Raw genomic sequence first — 18,742 nt, 5'->3', positions numbered from 1 at the left:
CGATCAGCTGCTGTCACTGAGGTTACCCGCGGCCACCGGTGGATGCAGCGGTGACAGCGGGTAACCTCAGTGACAGCAGCTGATCGCGCGGCTGTGTTCATTTGCTGTGTGGAGGTGACCGGAGCGGCGGTGTCTGCTGCAGCTCCGGTCACCTCCATGCAGCTGCGGTGGAAGCGACGCTGGATCATCCTGGATTACGCCGGACATGGAGGGCTTTTTCGGGCTGATTAAAGTGGTGAACCAGGGTATATGTGTGTGTTTTTTATTTCTAATAAAGGATTTTTTCTGGTGTGTGTGTTTATTTACTGTAACTTACAGATTAATCATGGAGGGTGTCTCATAGACGCATGACATGATTAATCTAGGACTTATTGGCAGCTATGGGCTTCCAATAACTCCTTATTACCCCGATTTGCCAACGCACCAGGGTAAATCGGGAAGAGCCGGGTACAGCCCCAGAATTGTCGCATATAATGTATGCGGCAATTCTGGCCAGCTGCTGACTGATATTGTTAGGGTGGGGGGCTCCCCATAACGTGGGGCTCCCCATCCTGAGAATACCAGCCTTCAGCTGTATGGCTTTATCTGGCTGGTATTAAAATTGGGGGGAACCGCACGCCGTTTTTTTAATTATTTATTTATTTATTTTACTGCACAGTATAGACACGCCCACCGGCTGCTGTGATTGGGTGCAGTGTGACACCTGTCACTCAGCGTGGGGGCGTGTCTCACTGCAACCAATCATAGGCGCCTGTGGGCGTGGAAAGCAGGGAATATGAGATGGCTGTGTACAGAGCACAGCGCGCCGGTCGGTATAAAGGCTCGGTCACGCTGTGCAGGCCGGCCAATCACTGCAATTCCACAACTAACAGGGCTGTGGCATTGCAGTGGTCTGCCAGCCAATCCCTGCATGAGGGCTGGCTCTCAAAAGAGCGCCAACATGCAGGGATGAAGACCACGAGTAAAGCACGAGTATTGCAAAATTACTCGGTACCCGCCGAGCAGCCCGAGTACAGTGATACTCGTGCGAGTACCGAGTAGTTACAAGCATGCTCGCTCATCACTACTGATAAGTAAACACAACAGATAAAGTCATATGCGGATGGACACAGTTGTGCAAAGTCGACTGGTTCAACACTCCATTAGGTGAGCTCTCGCCATCGAACCGAACTCTATATTTCCAGGTCAAGGGAATTTGTTCCCTTATTCTTAGAATTAATATATTAATATATAGGAACATGTTACCTTAATTATGTTTGTAATAAATCAGGGACAAATAATATCACATCCATAAATATCGCCACAATATAGTTGGTGATTTGCATATAATGATCAATTAAGATCCTAACAATGTTTAACATTATAATAGAATATCAAGATACATTAAATGTTTTCAATAATATCATATAAATTATGAATTAAATGTTAGAAAACAGGCTAGTTAATGTTTCTGACAGGTTGTAAAAATAAAATTGTAAAAAAAAAAAAAAATGAAGAAAAAAAATAAATATAACTAATAAGCTAAGAATTTCTAAGGTAGGCCCCTTTCACACATCAGAGAGAGAGATTGAGATTGTTCTGACCAGAACCAGAATGGAATTTACACATCCGAGCATGCTCGATTACAAAAATTTGACGGATCCTGCGCCCATAGGCTTCCATTATAACTAACGAAAGGATGCCGGCAAAGGATTCTCTACAAAGTATTAAAAATGATCATTTTATTTATGGTAAACTTATATCCATTTACTTTTGAAGCCCTGAAATAAGGATGCTTTGCAGAAAAATGGTTGCAATTCCTAAAAGTCTGCACTTCAGATGCATCTCAGTTGTTTCATTTTAAACCCTTTACGACCAAGGATGTAGCAGTACGTCCTTGTTCATGTCAGGGTAATCACCATCGACTGCTGTGGTGAGCCAGTGGTGATGCCTGCACATGTCTGCTAATTTAAACAGCAGACATGTGGGGCTAACAGGCATGCAATTTCCAACTTAGATTGCGCTGTCAAAATGTGTCAATGCAATTTAAATGACCATGGCGAATATTGCACTGTTCTCTGCTGCCATCGGTGGCCCTGTAATGCGATCACGGAAAGGCAATGGTTGCCATGGTAGCACGGGTCATGTAATGACTCCTGTCACTATCATGATATATTTCCTATTGAAGCCGACAGAGCGCTGGCTCTCACAGGAACGCTGCCTTCCTGCTGATCAGAGCTTTACAGCTCTGATCAGCAAAAATGAACACGCAATCAGACTGTGCAGTGATAATGTCCCCTAGGGAGACTAGTAAAATTAAAAAAATGTAAAAAAAGGTTTTGAAAATATAAAAAAATAGAAAAAAAATAAAAGTTCAAATCACCCCCCATTTACCCTATTGACAATTAAACAGTTAATAAAATAAAAAATATACACATATTTGGTATTGCCGCATTCAGAAATGCCCAATCTATCAAACTATAAAATCAATTAATCTGATCGGTTCACGCTCTGTCAAGAAAAAAATTCCAAATTTAAAATTTTGTTTTAAAATGTACTAGCAGGTGATTAAACATAGCATCCATACAAAAATGGCTAAGAGTCTCAGAAAATAGCTGTAAAATACTAGTTGGCATCAAACCCTCATATTAGTAATGGATGGGAGTCTATCAGACACCCCCACTACTTATCCAGTAGTGGAAAATAAAAAAAAAAAAAATTTGAAGAAACACGACTACAGCCCTTGTTCACCAATTTATTAAAAATTTATTTTAAAAAAAAAAAGGTCAACTTTAATCCATAGCGATGTCCCATGATGTTCCCCAAAAGCAAATCTGACAGACATAAAAAGAGAAAATTATTCAAGAAATAAAGGATGTAGCAGAGCCGGGATTGTTGTGGGAACTTGTGTGGATTACGTCAGAACTGAGTGTTTGTGGGGTCAATAAAATGGAGAAAGAGGGTGTTTTTGTATTATATTTCAAATAAACGATTTTTTCAGTGTTTGTGTTTATTTCTTTTCACTTAGAGGATTAGTAATGGAGGGGTCTCATAGACTCTTCCCATTACCATTCTAAGGCTTAGTGTAAGCTGAGAGCTGTCATTTACCCCCTATATTACCCCAATTGCCACCGCATCAGTGCAACCTGGATGAGCCGAGTAAAGTGCCGACATAGTCGCATCTAATAGATGTGACATTTCTGGGCAGCTGCAGGCTTCTATTCTTATGCTGGGAAGGACCCAATAACCATGGGCCTCCCCAACCTGAATATACCAGCCCCCAGCTGCTGGCTTTTTTTTGGCGGGGTACCAAAATTGGGTGGAGGCACAAGCTGGTTTTTAAAAGTATTTATTCATATCTTTTAAAAAAGCTGCATGGGATCTCTTTTATTTTGCTACATAGCTAATATATCGTGCACAGCTGGGGGCTGAAGCTTGTAGCCGTATGCTTTATTTGGTGCTGGGTATTTATATATGGGCCACCCTACAATATTTTTTTATTTATGTATTTATTTCTAAACTTTACTATGGCAGGCAGATAGCTACTGTGAGGGCTATCAAACAGAGACATCAACTATCTGACAGTAGCCAATCACAGTTGCTGTCACAGACAGTGGATGGGGGAAGCAGTGAACTTGCATGAGGGATAATGGGCGGACCCAGCAACAGTATTACATCCGTGCTCCAGAGACTGGTATGTCCTGCTGTAACTGTTTTGTTTTGTTTTTTTTCTACAGTATTTTACCTGGCTAATCACAGCCATGCCAATACTTGGCATGGCTGTGATGGCTCTGAAAGTGCCCATAGCTTAAACGCTTGCTGATTGGTTGCTCTGCAAATTTTCAGCAACGTTTATTCAGGTGACAAACCCAAACAGGAAGTGGACATAAAAGTCTGTTTTAGCGCTCAGCACCGAACACAAGGTGTTCGGTGTGGTCACTTAACCTTAGGGCACGCTTACACGTGAGTTGCTCTTGCAAGTTGCTCTTGCATCTGATGCGAATCGCAGGGCCGGCTCCAGATTTTTGTGGGCCCTGGGCGAAAGAGTCTCAGTGGGCCCCATCCACACATAGACAGATACAGGCATACAGTTAGGTCCAGAAATATTTGGACAGTGACACAATTTTCGCGAGTTGGGCTCTGAATGCCACCACATTGGATTTGAAATGAAACCTCTACAACAGAATTCAAGTGCAGATTGTAACGCTTAATTTGAAGGTTTGAACAAAAATATCTGATAGAAATTGTAGGAATTGTACACATTTCTTTACAAACACTCCACATTTTAGGAGGTCAAAAGTAATTGGACAAATAAACCAAACCCAAAAAAAAAAATTTTATTTTTAATATTTTGTTGCGAATCCTTTGGAGGCAATCACTGCCTTAAGTCTGGAACCCATGGACATCACCAAACGCTGGGTTTCCTCCTTCTTAATGCTTTGCCAGGCCTTTACAGCCGCATACTTCAGGTCTTGCTTGTTTGTGGGTCTTTCCGTCTTAAGTCTGGATCTGAGCAAGTGAAATTCATGCTCAATTGGGTTACGATCTGGTGATTGACTTGGCCATTGCAGAATGTTCCACTTTTTTGCACTCATGAACTCCTGGGTAGCTTTGGCTGTATGCTTGGGGTCATTGTCCATCTGTACTATGAAGCGCCGTCCGATCAACTTTGCGGCATTTGGCTGAATCTGGGCTGAAAGTATATCCCGGTACACTTCAGAATTCATCCGGCTACTCTTGTCTGCTATTATGTCATCAATAAACACAAGTGACCCAGTGCTATTGAAAGCCATGCATGCCCATGCCATCACGTTGCCTCCACCATGTTTTACAGAGGATGTGGTGTGCCTTGGATCATGTGCCGTTCCCTTTCTTCTCCAAACTTTTTTCTTCCCATCATTCTGGTACAGGTTGATCTTGGTCTCATCTGTCCATAGAATACTTTTCCAGAACTGAGCTAGCTTCATGAGGTGTTTTTCAGCAAATTTAACTCTGGCCTGTCTATTTTTGGAGTTGATAAATGGTTTGCATCTAGATGTGAACCCTTTGTATTTACTTTCATGGAGTCTTCTCTTTACTGTTGACTTAGAGACAGATACACCTACTTCACTGAGAGTGTTCTGGACTTCAGTTGATGTTGTGAACGGGTTCTTCTTCACCAAAGAAAGTATGCGGCGATCATCCACCACTGTTGTCATCCGTGGACGCCCAGGCCTTTTTGAGTTCCCAAGCTCACCAGTCAATTCCTTTTTTCTCAGAATGTACCCGACTGTTGATTTTGCTACTCCAAGCATGTCTGCTATCTCTCTGATGGATTTTTTCTTTTTTTTTCAGCCTCAGGATGTTCTGCTTCACCTCAATTGAGAGTTCCTTAGACCGCATGTTGTCTGGTCACAGCAACAGCTTCCAAATGCAAAACCACACACCTGTAATCAACCCCAAACCTTTTAACTACATCATTGATTACAAGTTAACGAGGGAGATGCCTTCAGAGTTAATTGCAGCCCTTAGAGTCCCTTGTCCAATTACTTTTGGTCCCTTGAAAAAGAGGAGGCTATGCATTACAGAGCTATGATTCCTAAACCCTTTCTCCGATTTGGATGTGAAAACTCTCATATTGCAGCTGGGAGTGTGCACTTTCAGCCCATATTATATATATAATTGTATTTCTGAACATGTTTTTGTAAACAGCTAAAATAACAAAACTTGTGTCACTGTCCAAATATTTCTGAACCTAACTGTACGTACACATACATATTTAAAGACAAAATTCACAAAAACACATAAATAGACATAAATCTAAACGCAGTCATATACACTGACATACATAGATACACATCCTATATGCACACACAGACGCATTAGAGATATTTCTAATATTGGGAAGGCGTCAACAGCCTCATTCACCTCCCCACTTATCTCTATTCAGCTCTTCCTGGGCATGTGCCTGTGCCACGCTGATTGGTGGCCGTCACTAACAGACATCGCCGCACATAGAGCACACTGACACTGCTGTATATACATCACAAGAGAGGCTGGGGACATACACATTACTGAAGGACATACATATTACTGAGGAAAGGGGTATACAGCAATGGGGGGCATACAGCTTCAGGGGGGGGCATACAGCTGCAGAGGGGGCATATAGCTCTCAAGGGGGACAGTGGCTCTGGGGTGGGGGAGAAACAGCTCTGAGGTGGGGGGTGACATGCAGCTCTGGGGGTATACAGCTCGGGGGGGTATACAGCACTGGTGTGGGGAGGACATACAACTCTGGGGATATAGCAGTATGCAGCCCCTATATTCCTCCATACAAAGTTATGAAGCCCCCAAATCCTCCATATAGTATTGTGTAGCCCCCATGTAGTATTATACAGCCCCCATATGGAACTATGCAGCCCCCATATGGCACTATGCAACCCACATATGGCACTATGCAACCCACATATAACATTAAGCAGCCCCCATATAGCACAATGCAGACCCATATAGCATTAGGCATCCTCATGTAGTATACAGCCCGCATATAGCACAATGCAGACCCAGATACTATTAGGCATCCTCATGTAGTATATAACCTGTATATAGCACAATGCAGACCCAGAGAGCATTAGGCACCTTCAGGTAGTATACAGCCTGCATATAGCACAAATGCAGACCCAGATAGCATTAGGCATCCTCATGTAGTAGTATACAGCCCCCGTATCATTTAATGCACCCCCATGGTCATCTGGCCACCACAATTAAATACATACTCACTTTTCCTCATTCCCTCGCTGCTCCGGTCTCCTCAGTGCGTCCTCTGCTGTTGCTCTGACCTCGCTGCAGGTGCACAGTGGTGACATCACCGTGCTCCACTGCAGAGCTGTTAGAGCAGGGAGAATGATGAGAGAGGAAGCACGCTGCTCCGTCTCTCATCATTGCTTTCAATTGTATCGACACCTGCAATGCCAATACAATTGAAAGTGTGATCCTCGGTGGGGGGAGGCCGGTGACAGCGTGGTCACCGGGCCCCCCCGGCCACCGCGAGTGGGTCCCCCCGGCAGCCTAGGGTCCCGGCATTTGACCGGGTTTGCCAGGTGCTGACGCCGGGCCCGGCTATACGCTAATGTGACTCTGGACTTACAGTTCAGGTTTGCTCATCCCTACTCATCTAGTGAAAAAAAGGGAACCAGCACGATCTGAAATTGGCATGCATCAAATAAAAAGTGAAAATTCACAAATTTATTCCAACTGTACTATGATAAAAAAATGAGATTTTTAGCAAATAATTGATCAATTTTTTGAGCCACCCCTGCCAACGTCACGGCAAATCTCAATAGGGGGGTCCTACTCTACATTCTGTATTTCATGTGCCATGCGGCCTCCTAGATAAAGTTAAAAGCAGAACCATAATAGAGCACACATACCTGTAACCTGTATATAACCGCTTCTATGTTGCAAAAAGGCACTTGTGGATAGAGACCAGCCCAGGTCCCAGCATGTGGAGCAAGCCCTACACATACCAGGACTATATCAGAACTGATCCTCCCAGTGTCAAACAGCAACCATTGATAAAGGCGGACCAGATCCAATAATGGTGCTTAATTAGCATTGCCTGTGGAAAGGGGTGAGGTAACTGAGTCTGAACAGCTACCAACAGGAGGAATATATTGCAAACCAAAATCAGGCGTGCATGGTATGGTGTTGGTCAGACACCAGATTTGTAGCATAACTACGGTCAAAACAGAGAAAAAAAGGGAACCAGCACGATCTGAAATTGGCATGCATCAAATAAAAAGTGAAAATTCACAAATTTATTCCAACTGTACTATGATAAAAAAATGAGATTTTTAGCAAATAATTGATCAATTTTTTGAGCCACCCCTGCCAACGTCACGGCAAATCTCAATAGGGGGGTCCTACTCTACATTCTGTATTTCATGTGCCATGCGGCCTCCTAGATAAAGTGCCCGGCTGGAACCCCACACCCCCTCCCCAGGGGGTAGGTGGAGGCCGGCATGACGTGGCTAGGGGGGATAGGGTGAGGTGAGAAAGGGGTGGGGGTACAGGGACTGGTAGGGGATAATATAGTGAAGCTCAAGGGGGAAGAAGCCATTGCTGCGGTGGCAGCTGAAGAAATTGTCAGCAGCTTATACAGCACACAAAAAAAAAAAAAAAAAAAAAAAAAAAAGAAGTTCAGTTATCTGCAGCTTACTTGTGAAGGTCCGCAGGTTCATGGAGGAGCTGCGGGAGGCAGCCCGGCGCCAACCTCCGGGCTGGTTAGAGGAGCAGTGGCGGCCAGTGCTGGCCGGCGGTGAGGCATCGGGCGCGTCTGCTCCCGCTAGGCCGCAGGCGTGGCCGGCTTGTAGTGGTCCACGGTCGCGGGAGGCTCCTGAGGCGGCCGCGGAGGTCTCCCCTGTGACCCGGGGGCGGCCATACTGCAGGTCCAGGCCTCCGGAGCGTCTCACTCCCGGTGGATCTGGGTAGGCACGGCCTGCTCGCAGGCCTCGGCGGGAGTCGGGGCGGTTCGGTGCAGCGCCTGCGGGGCCTCAGCGGCAGCGGGGGAAGCCCCGTACGGGACCCTCTGGCGGTGGGGGAGGTGTCCAACCTTGGGAGCCCCCTCCACGCCGGGAGGAATTCCAGGCCGCGGCTGAGGTCGGCGGTGGTTAGTAGGCCTCAGCCCGTGAGGGGGGAGGGGCCTACTGCTGCCTGTCATCAGGAGGATCTGGAGGCTACGGCGGGCCGCGCTGGCGATGTCCCTGTCGGGCGGCCTGGCTTGACTGCGGAGGCGGCGGTGGATGGACGTCGGGATCCCTGGGCAGGAGGTCGGCGGGCCAGAGCAGGATGGCTCTGGGTCTCAGCGGCAGCCTGGTGGTCTGAAGCCAGGAGCAGCGGTGTGGGGGCCACCTGGATGGGGTTCAGGACGGACCGATCCGAGGTTACCTTCGCTGATCAGTCAGGTGGAGGATGACGGGCACGAGAGTTACACAGCGCCAGTGGCGGCGGCTGGACGGCAGGATTCCGGATTGGCAGCTGGTGGGATCACAGCTCCTGCGCAGCTCGGTGAGTATAGTTTTGTGTTTTTGTTTGTCTCTTTTTGCTGTTTATGTTCCGGGTAGTGTGGTGGGTCCGGGGGTGCTGCCATGGGGGGCTCAGGGACGGGCGGCTCCGCCGGGGTCAGTGGAGGTTGGGGGGTACAAAGGGAGTCCGAGCCCGTGTCGGTTTCGGTGCCGGCAAGAAAAGGCAAGGTCCGGATTCACTTGGTTGATAAGGCGAAGAATAGGTTGCAATTTTCTCTTTGCTGCTTTTAAAAAAAAAAAAAAAAAAAAAACAATTACGATCAGCCTAAGACACAATTCGAGCCAGTGTGATAGGAGAGGAGACGCCGGACAATTGTTCGCACCTTTTGTTGCTATATGGGTTTCATTTGGGAAGCCTCTGGGTGCATGGGGGGCAGGCATGGTTGTGATATGACGGACAGTTTCATCAGAGGAAAGCTATTCGGCCGTCTATACGGTGGGGACAGGAGGATATTGGGCTCTGGTTGTGGTTTAGGGCACGGAAGAGGTACGGGCAATCCTTTCCAGGGGTGGCCGGGGTTTCCGGCCAGGCTGGGGGGCGGTATGGGTAACAGTCCGGCGGGGGAACCGGAGGTCAGTTGGTATCCCGTAACGCAGGACTTAACTGGCTTTTATGAGGACCAATGCATGTTTTGGGAGCTGTGGAGTTTAAGCACCACTGCTTGCACTGTAGTGGACCCATTCATGGGGCGGGGAAGTGTTTCCGGCGCAATAGGGTGAAAGGGGGGGCCTGGTAATTCGACAGGGGGAGACTCTGGTGAAGCTTCACGAGATGCTCCCTTAGCTAAATAGGTTCTCGAGGAGGGAGGAGGCAGAGTTACCAGCAAGGGGTTTTTGAATTTGGTTTTGTATTCCTTCGGGAGCGGGTCCGGGGCGGGGGCGTTTTTGTTTTAAGAACTTACAGTTGGAGAGCCAGCATCCGGAGGTGGTTCGGAAAAAGTTGTCAGGGGAGGTGTCGTTCGGGCATATGGCGGACCTTTTTTCGGCCCCCGACCTTCCGGCTTTGGTGGTTTTCTCCGCTGGGGGTGGTGCTGATGAGAGAGAGGATTAAGTTTCGGCTCCATCACCTCTTGTCTTATCCGTGGGGGATCAGTACATGATGGTATAGATCCTGAGTTTTGCTGGGTGGTTGATACGTCTTTCGATGAAGCAGCAGACTGGGTGCGGCGGTGTGGAAAAGGGGGCCCCTGATGGCTAAGATGGAGGTCGACGCGGCGTTTCGGCGGTTGCCAGTTCATCCGGATAGTGTGCGCTTGCTCGGCTGTTCTTGGGGGGGGGGGGAGTTATTTTGTTGATAGATGCCTATCCATGGGATGCTCGTTGTCTTGTTATTGTTTGAGGGTTTAGTTCCTTTTTGGAGTGGGTGGTTAGGGAGTTTTCTGTTTTGCAGGCTGTTATTCCCTGTTTAGACGTTTTCTTGTGGCGGTCCGGGGGACTCTGTGGTTTGCCGGAATGTGCTTGCAACAATTGAGTGGGTGGCTTTGCGTTTTTGGGTCCCTTTGGCGCCGGAAAACGGAGGGTCCGGCGGCATGTATTTCCTTCCTTGGGATGGTTATTGATTCGGACAGGTGGGAGTTTGGTTACCGGTGGACAAGGTGGTGGCCCTCAGGGAGGAGGTGGCAAGGGCATTGAGGGTTGGATAACTCATCATGCGGGAGGTGCAATCGTTGCGGGGCAAATTCGATTTTACATTTCGGGGGGATGCCGATGCGGCGGAATTTTCACGGCGGCTTGGGATGGCCTCTGTGGGGGCGCTTGCACCTCACCATTTTTGTGCGGTTGTCGGTCGAGTTTGAGGCGGATTTGGAGGTTTTTTGGGGACAATTCCTGGGGGGGACTGCAATGGGCGGTCACTGTTGATGGAGCCTCTGGGGGTAATTTGGCTGGGGGTCAAGGCTTCGGGGCCTATTTTGGGGGCGAGTGGTGTGCGGAGCGAGGGCCGGAGGTGGGTGTTCTGCGGGTTTGGTGGAGCACTTAGCGCGGCGGAAAGATTTTTTCCGATTTTGACACCAGTTACGCTGTGGGGGGAGCGGTTTCGGAACGGTCGGGGGCGGTTTTGCTTGTGACAACATGGGGGTCGGTTTTGCAATTTATAAAGTTTCGGCTACCTCTCCCCCGGTGAGTAGAGTGTTGCGGAGATTAGTGTTGGCTTGTTTGTCCATCAATGCTAGTGTATCTGGGTCTCATGTGCCGGGGGTGCTGAATTCTATTGCTGACGCTCTCTCTCGTTTCCAGTGGGCCACTTCAGTGATTTGGCGCTGGGGGGCTATGGCCGTGGGATTATCGTGCCCTCTTGAACTATGGAGGGTGGGTTGAGGGCCGTTGGACATTGGATCAAGGGATCGTTGGCGGCGGAGACTGGACGGCTTATCAGCAGGCTTGGTTACAATGGGGGGACTGGTTTCAGTCGTTTGGTTGATTTGATAGGTGGGGGGATCAGGTAGGCATGTTGCTCTTGGGGTCAGGCGGTGGTCAGCATGGGGTTGGTCCCAGGAAAAAATGGGGGCGGATGGTGGCGGGGCCTGGCTTTTGGTTTCAGTTGAGAACAGGCTGGATTTGCCGGAAACTTGAATTGGTGCGATGGGCCTTGAAGGGGTTTCGCCGGGGGCGGCATAGTGTAGATAGGAGGAGGCCAGTGTCTCTTGCTTTGTTGGAGCGCTTGGGGGGCCCACTTGAGTGTTGGTGTGTCATTCGGTTTTGCGGTTATTTTGTTTCGTTGAGTTTTCCTTGCGTTCTTTGGAGCGCTTACGATTAGGGAGTTGGTGGCGGTTAGTCGGCAAGGTCATGGGAGGATTCAGGCGGGAGACGTGCTTTTACTCGAGAATGGGGTGGAATTTTGGCTTCTGGGGCTAGGGACGGATCAAGCCGGCAGAGGACGGTGTGTGGTGCAGGGTATTGTGGCTGGGTCAGTAGTGTGTCCGGTAAGGTATTTAAAAAAAAAAAAAAAAAAAAAAAAAAAAAAAATGGGGGTTGGGACCACGGGTTGATGGTCCGTTGCTTTGTCACGAGATGGTTTGTGTTATCAAATTATCAGTTTCGGGCAATTTTTCGGAGATGCATGGAGGGTTTTGGCCTGGATCCTGGTTGTTACGCGCCTCATTCTTTTAGGATTGGAGTGGGAACGGAGGCGGCTGGGTGCGGTTTTGAGTCCCTAGGTGGTATGGAGGATAGGTCGGTGGCATCTAGGCGATATTTGAGTTACGTGTGCCTTTAGTATTGTTTACATGGGGGGAGCTGTGGGAGCTGTTTGGTTATGTCATGGTACTGTGAGGTTTTGCTGTCTTCTTTGCAGGCGACCTGGCTTATTTGGTCTGGATATGGGGCCACGCCGTTGTGCACTGGGCAGTGATCCAGGTGAGCATTCGTTTGGAGGGACGTCAGCTGAGCTTTGCTCGAAGGGCGGTGTAATCAGGTGGTTGGGTTTCCGGGGCATGCGGAGGATGCGGGTGCTGCCCAAGGTGCACAAGGCGATGCGGCTGGATCGGGCGCCAGATATTCTGGCTTGTATGTTGGGGGAAATGATGTGGGGATGGTGGCGAGCCAGGATATGATAAGGGATGTAAAACATGATTTACTTCGGCTGTGGGTCTCTGTGCCAGGATTTTGGACGGCTGGTCAGGCATGGTCCCAAGACGGACGGGGCGTAGGGCCCTGTCTGACTAAAACTGATTAAGACCCGTATAATATCAATCGGGTAATTTCAGCTTTGGGCGAGGAATGGGGATGTGGCGCTTCGTCACTTTGGTTTGGAGGCGGTGGACAAGGATTACCGGTGGGCGGAGGGGGTCCACCTGAATGCAGTAGGAACGGATTTATGGTCTTTGGGGATTCAGAAGGGTTTTGAGTGGGCCATGGCATTGTCAAGTGAGGGAGGGGGGTCTCGAGCGTTTGAGGGGGTCAAAGCGCTCTCGTTGTGGCGGTTGGGGTGGGGTCCTCGAAGTTGGTGAAAATTGGATTGGGGGTCCCAATGGAGGTGGAACCCCCTTTAATTTACTGGTTTGGGGAGTGGTCTGGTGATCATGGGGGAACGTCGGCTTGGTGGTGCTGGTTCCCGTGTTTGGTGGTTTAACCCTTCCCCCTCATATTTGTTTTGGTGCTCCCGAGTTGGTGGTTGCGGCTGGGAGTAATGGGGGTTTAGGGGGAAGGTAAGATTGGAGTATTGGGTGATCACCAGACTGTTTTGAGCTTCGAGGACCACAACCCCCTTTTTTCTATAATGTTATTGTAAGTTATGTTTAAATAAAGGCTGCTGTGGCCATTTCATCCATTTATGTGTCTGTGGTTATTTTAATAAGGGGTTTAAACTATTGGGGGTGGAAGTTTGGTAGCAGTATAGAGGGGGACCCAGACTCCACTATGCCAACGTCAAGTGCCCGGCTGGAACCCCACACCCCCTCCCCAGGGGGTAGGTGGAGGCCGGCATGACGTGGCTAGGGGGGATAGGGTGAGGTGAGAAAGGGGTGGGGGTACAGGGACTGGTAGGGGATAATATAGTGAAGCTCAAGGGGGAAGAAGCCATTGCTGCGGTGGCAGCTGAAGAAATTGTCCCGCCCACCCTCCCTTAATTTTTGTTTCGGGTCATAGTGGCTGTGGCGGTTGGGGTGGGGTCCTCGAAGTTGGTGAAAATTGGATTGGGGGTCCCAATGGAGGTGGAACCCCCTTTAATTTACTGGTTTGGGGAGTGGTCTGGTGATCATGGGGGAACGTCGGCTTGGTGGTGCTGGTTCCCGTGTTTGGTGGTTTAACCCTTCCCCCTCATATTTGTTTTGGTGCTCCCGAGTTGGTGGTTGCGGCTGGGAGTAATGGGGGTTTAGGGGGAAGGTAAGATTGGAGTATTGGGTGATCACCAGACTGTTTTGAGCTTCGAGGACCACAACCCCCTTTTTTCTATAATGTTATTGTAAGTTATGTTTAAATAAAGGCTGCTGTGGCCATTTCATCCATTTATGTGTCTGTGGTTATTTTAATAAGGGGTTTAAACTATTGGGAGTGGAAGTTTGGTAGCAGTATAGAGGGGCACCCAGACTCCACTATGCCAACGTCAAGTTAAAAGCAGAACCATAATAGAGCACACATACCTGTAACCTGTATATAACCGCTTCTATGTTGCAAAAAGGCACTTGTGGATAGAGACCAGCCCAGGTCCCAGCATGTGGAGCAAGCCCTACACATACCAGGACTATATCAGAACTGATCCTCCCAGTGTCAAACAGCAACCATTGATAAAGGCGGACCAGATCCAAGAATGGTGCTTAATTAGCATTGCCTGTGGAAAGGGGTGAGGTAACTGAGTCTGAACAGCTACCAACAGGAGGAATACATTGCAAACCAAAATCAGGCGTGCATGGTATGGTGTTGGTCAGACACCAGATTTGTAGCATAACTACGGTCAAAACAGAGAAAAAAAGGGAACCAGCACGATCTGAAATTGGCATGCATCAAATAAAAAGTGAAAATTCACAAATTTATTCCAACTGTACTATGATAAAAAAATGAGATTTTTAGCAAATAATTGATCAATTTTTTGAGCCACCCCTGCCAACGTCACGGCAAATCTCAATAGGGGGGTCCTACTCTACATTCTGTATTTCATGTGCCATGCGGCCTCCTAGATAAAGTTAAAAGCAGAACCATAATAGAGCACACATACCTGTAACCTGTATATAACCGCTTCTATGTTGCAAAAAGGCACTTGTGGATAGAGACCAGCCCAGGTCCCAGCATGTGGAGCAAGCCCTACACATACCAGGACTATATCAGAACTAATCCTCCCAGTGTCAAACAGCAACCATTGATAAAGGCGGACCAGATCCAAGAATGGGGCTTAATTAGCATTGCCTGTGGAAAGGGGTGAGGTAACTGAGTCTGAACAGCTACCAACAGGAGGAATATATTGCAAACCAAAATCAGGCGTGCATGGTATGGTGTTGGTCAGACACCAGATTTGTAGCATAACTACGGTCAAAACAGAGACAAAAAGGGAACCAGTACGATCTGAAATTGGCATGCATCAAATAAAAAGTGAAAATTCACAAATTTATTCCAACTGTACTATGATAAAAAAATGAGATTTTTAGCAAATAATTGATCAATTTTTTGAGCCACCCCTGCCAACGTCACGGCAAATCTCAATAGGGGGGTCCTACTCTACATTCTGTATTTCATGTGCCATGCGGCCTCCTAGATAAAGTTAAAAGCAGAACCATAATAGAGCACACATACCTGTAACCTGTATATAACCGCTTCTATGTTGCAAAAAGGCAGATCGTGCTGGCTCCCCTCTCTCTCTGTTTGGTCGTAGTTATGCTACAAATTCTGGTGGCCGGTCACCACCATGCCATGCACGCCTGATTTTGGTTTGCTATGTATTCCTCCTGTTGGTAGCTGTTCAGATTCAGTTACCTCACCCCTTTCCACAGGCAATGCTAATTGAGCACCATCTTGGATCTGGTCCGCCTTTATCAATGGTTGCTGTTTGGCACTGGGAGGATCAGTTCTGATATAGTCCTGGTATGGTGCAGAGCTTGCTCCACATGCTGGGACCTGGGCTGGTCTCTATCCACAAGTGCCTTTTTTGCAACATAGAAGCGGTTATATACAGGTTACAGGTATGTGTGCTCTATTATGGTTCTGCTTTTAACTTTATCTAGGAGGCCGCATGGCACATGAAATACAGAATGTAGAGTAGGACCCCCCTATTGAGATTTGCCGTGACGTTGGCAGGGGTGGCTCAAAAAATTGATCAATTATTTGCTAAAAATCTCATTTTTTTTATTGTAGTACAGTTGGAATAAATCTGTGAATTTTCACTTTTTATATTATGCATGCCAATTTCAGATCGTGCTTGTTCCCCTCTCTCCCTACTCATCTAGTGTCAAATGACCTTAATGATGATGGGGGCAGAGAAGAACTGGAGCCCGACTGTTCTTACACTCCGCCATGGTAAGCCATATAAATGAAATGCATATACACCAATTTATAATCCAGCTCACATTTTGCTTTTGCTTTAGTTCTTGTACTATGTGCAAACAGGGGCGGGGCCCCCCATTACTGAGCTGGGTATTTCAAATGCCTATGGCTTGGTGTATGAATGGTCAGGTTCTAGTCCCTCTCTGGCACCTTCATTATTTATATGTGCAATTACTCTTGCTTACTTTTACAGCAGGATATATACTAATTTTGTTTTTGTTTTAGATTTTGTCTGTTAATAGAAGTGACTTAAGGCCGCTTTACACGCTGCAATATCATTACCGATATTGATAGCGTGCGTGCCCACCCCCATCGGTTGTGCGTCACGGGCAAATTGCTGCCCGTGGCGCACAACATTGCTTACACCCGTCACACTACTTACCTGCCTAGCGACGTCGCTGTGACCGGCGAACTGCCTCCTTTCTAAGGGGGTGGTTCGTTCGGCGTCACAGCGACATCACACGGCAGCCGTCCAATAGAAGCGGAGTGGCGGAGATGAGCGGGATGTAACATCCCGCCCACCTCCTTCCTTCCTCATTGCCGGTGGACGCCTGTAAGGAGATGTTCGTCGTTCCTGCGGCGTCACATGTAGCGATGTGTGCTGCCGCAGGAACGACGAACAACATTGCTAGCTGCAGCAGCAACGATATTTGGGAATAGAGGAGCATGTCAACGAGCAACGATATGGTGAGTATTATCGCTAGTTAACGGTCGCTCCTGCGTGTCACACGCAACGACGTCGCTAACGAGGCCGGATGTGAGTCACAAATTCTGTGACCCCAACGACATCTCTTTAGCGATGTCGTTGCGTGTAAAGCGGCCTTTAGGCTGTGGTTGTAGCTAATTACATTTAGGTTAGACATGTTCTACTCTATGTTCTATACAGTCAGAGAAGAGAATTTCAAAATATTCGGTTGTTAGAAACCATTCTCTGAGGTCAATATAAATTTTTAGTGGCATTGTTAACTGTTATGTACAAAGTTGCACTGACAATTGTATTGCTAAGTTGTTTCCCAAATGCAAAACTAACTTTCTACATCAAAACTGTGTTAAAATGTCCAATCATTTTGTTGCAGCATATTCTGTCTAGCTCCTTCACATAGCTGACAGTCCTGCAAGGAAAATCAGTCCAAGAATAGAGTTTTATGCTGACACATGGGACCTAGTGAAGTTAATAGCACTCCAAACACAACTTACTTCATAGTTATATAGGTTGAAAAAAGCCCTCGGTCCATCTAGTTCAACCTTCCTCCACCAATTATATATTTTGTCACTAAGTCATTTATACCATACTATGAAGAAAAAGACATGGATCGCACATCCCAAAAATACAATGATCTAAAAGCCGCTAGGCAAAAAATTAAATAGAACATGAGGCTTTGCCTTGCAGCATGGGTGCTGTGAGGCGCCAGGTCGCCTGCCTTGCTGGTGCATTGTCGCTGCGACAGTGGTTGGTGCACAGTGCCGCACTATAAAGGCTTTAGATTAGGGACCCACTCAAGAGGTTCGCCGTGACGTGGCAGTGGGCTTAATACAGTCTGATCAGAATGGTAACTAAGAACCTCATGTTCTATTTAAATTTTTGCCTAGCGGCTTTTAGATCAATGTATTTTTGGGATGTGCGATCCATGTCTTTTTCTCCATGGCTTGTTATATAACAGTCTATCCCCCTCTGTTTTTTGCTTGGATCTGCACTCCCCCCCATTTGGCACAGGTGTTTTTAATCAGCAGGAGACTGCAAGAGGGGTCAGCCTTTTTTGCTCCCAGTTTACACATGGGAGCCGGTGGGAGGTGAGTGCGCAGCTTCTCTCACTGTGTGTTGGTGCTGTGCAGTGGCCGCTGTTGTGGTGATGTCGTGACAGTGGGGCAGTGCGGCCTGGAGCCTTGGGGGCTTTGCCTTGCAGCATGGGTGCTGTGAGGCGCCAGGTCGCCTGCCTTGCTGGTGCATTGTCGCTGCGACAGTGGTTGGTGCACAGTGCCGCACTATAAAGGCTTTAGATTAGGGACCCACTCAAGAGGTTTGCCGTGACGTGGCAGTGGGCTTAATACAGTCTGATCAGAATGGTAACTAAGAACCTCATGTTCTATTTAAATTTTTGCCTAGCGGCTTTTAGATCAATGTATTTTTGGGATGTGCGATCCATGTCTTTTTCTCCATGGCTTGTTATACTAAGTCATTTATAACCAACAATGTTGTGTAGTGAGGAAATCATCCAGCCCTGATATAAAGCTGTTATAGTATCTGCCATTACTACCTCTTGTGGTCAGCATTCCACAGTCTGACTGCTCTAAAGGGGGCTTTACACGCTGCAACATCGCTAATGCGGAGTCGTTGGGGGTCACAGAATTGGTGACGCACATCCGGCCGTATTAGCGATGTTGCTGCGTGTGACACCGATAAGCGATTTTGCATTGTTGCAAAAACGTGCAAAATCGCTCATCGGTGACATGGGGGTCCATTCTCGATTATCGTTACTGCAGCAGTAACGATGTAGTTCGTCGCTCCTGTGGCAGCACACATTGCTATGTGTGACGCCGCAGGAATGAGGAACCTCTCCTTACCTGCCTCCTGGCCACTATGAGGAAGGAAGGAGGTGGGCGGGATGTTCCGGCCACTCATCTCCGCCCCTCCGCTTCTATTCGGCGGCCGCTCAGTGACGTCGCTGTGACGCCGCACGGACCGCCCCCTTAGAAAGGAGGCGGTTCGCCGGTCGCAGCGACGTCGCCGGGCA

The sequence above is a fragment of the Anomaloglossus baeobatrachus genome, chromosome 12 (genome assembly GCF_048569485.1).
Source record: "Anomaloglossus baeobatrachus isolate aAnoBae1 chromosome 12, aAnoBae1.hap1, whole genome shotgun sequence".
Taxonomy (NCBI): domain Eukaryota; kingdom Metazoa; phylum Chordata; class Amphibia; order Anura; family Aromobatidae; genus Anomaloglossus; species Anomaloglossus baeobatrachus.
This window is presented reverse-complemented; position numbering follows the sequence as displayed.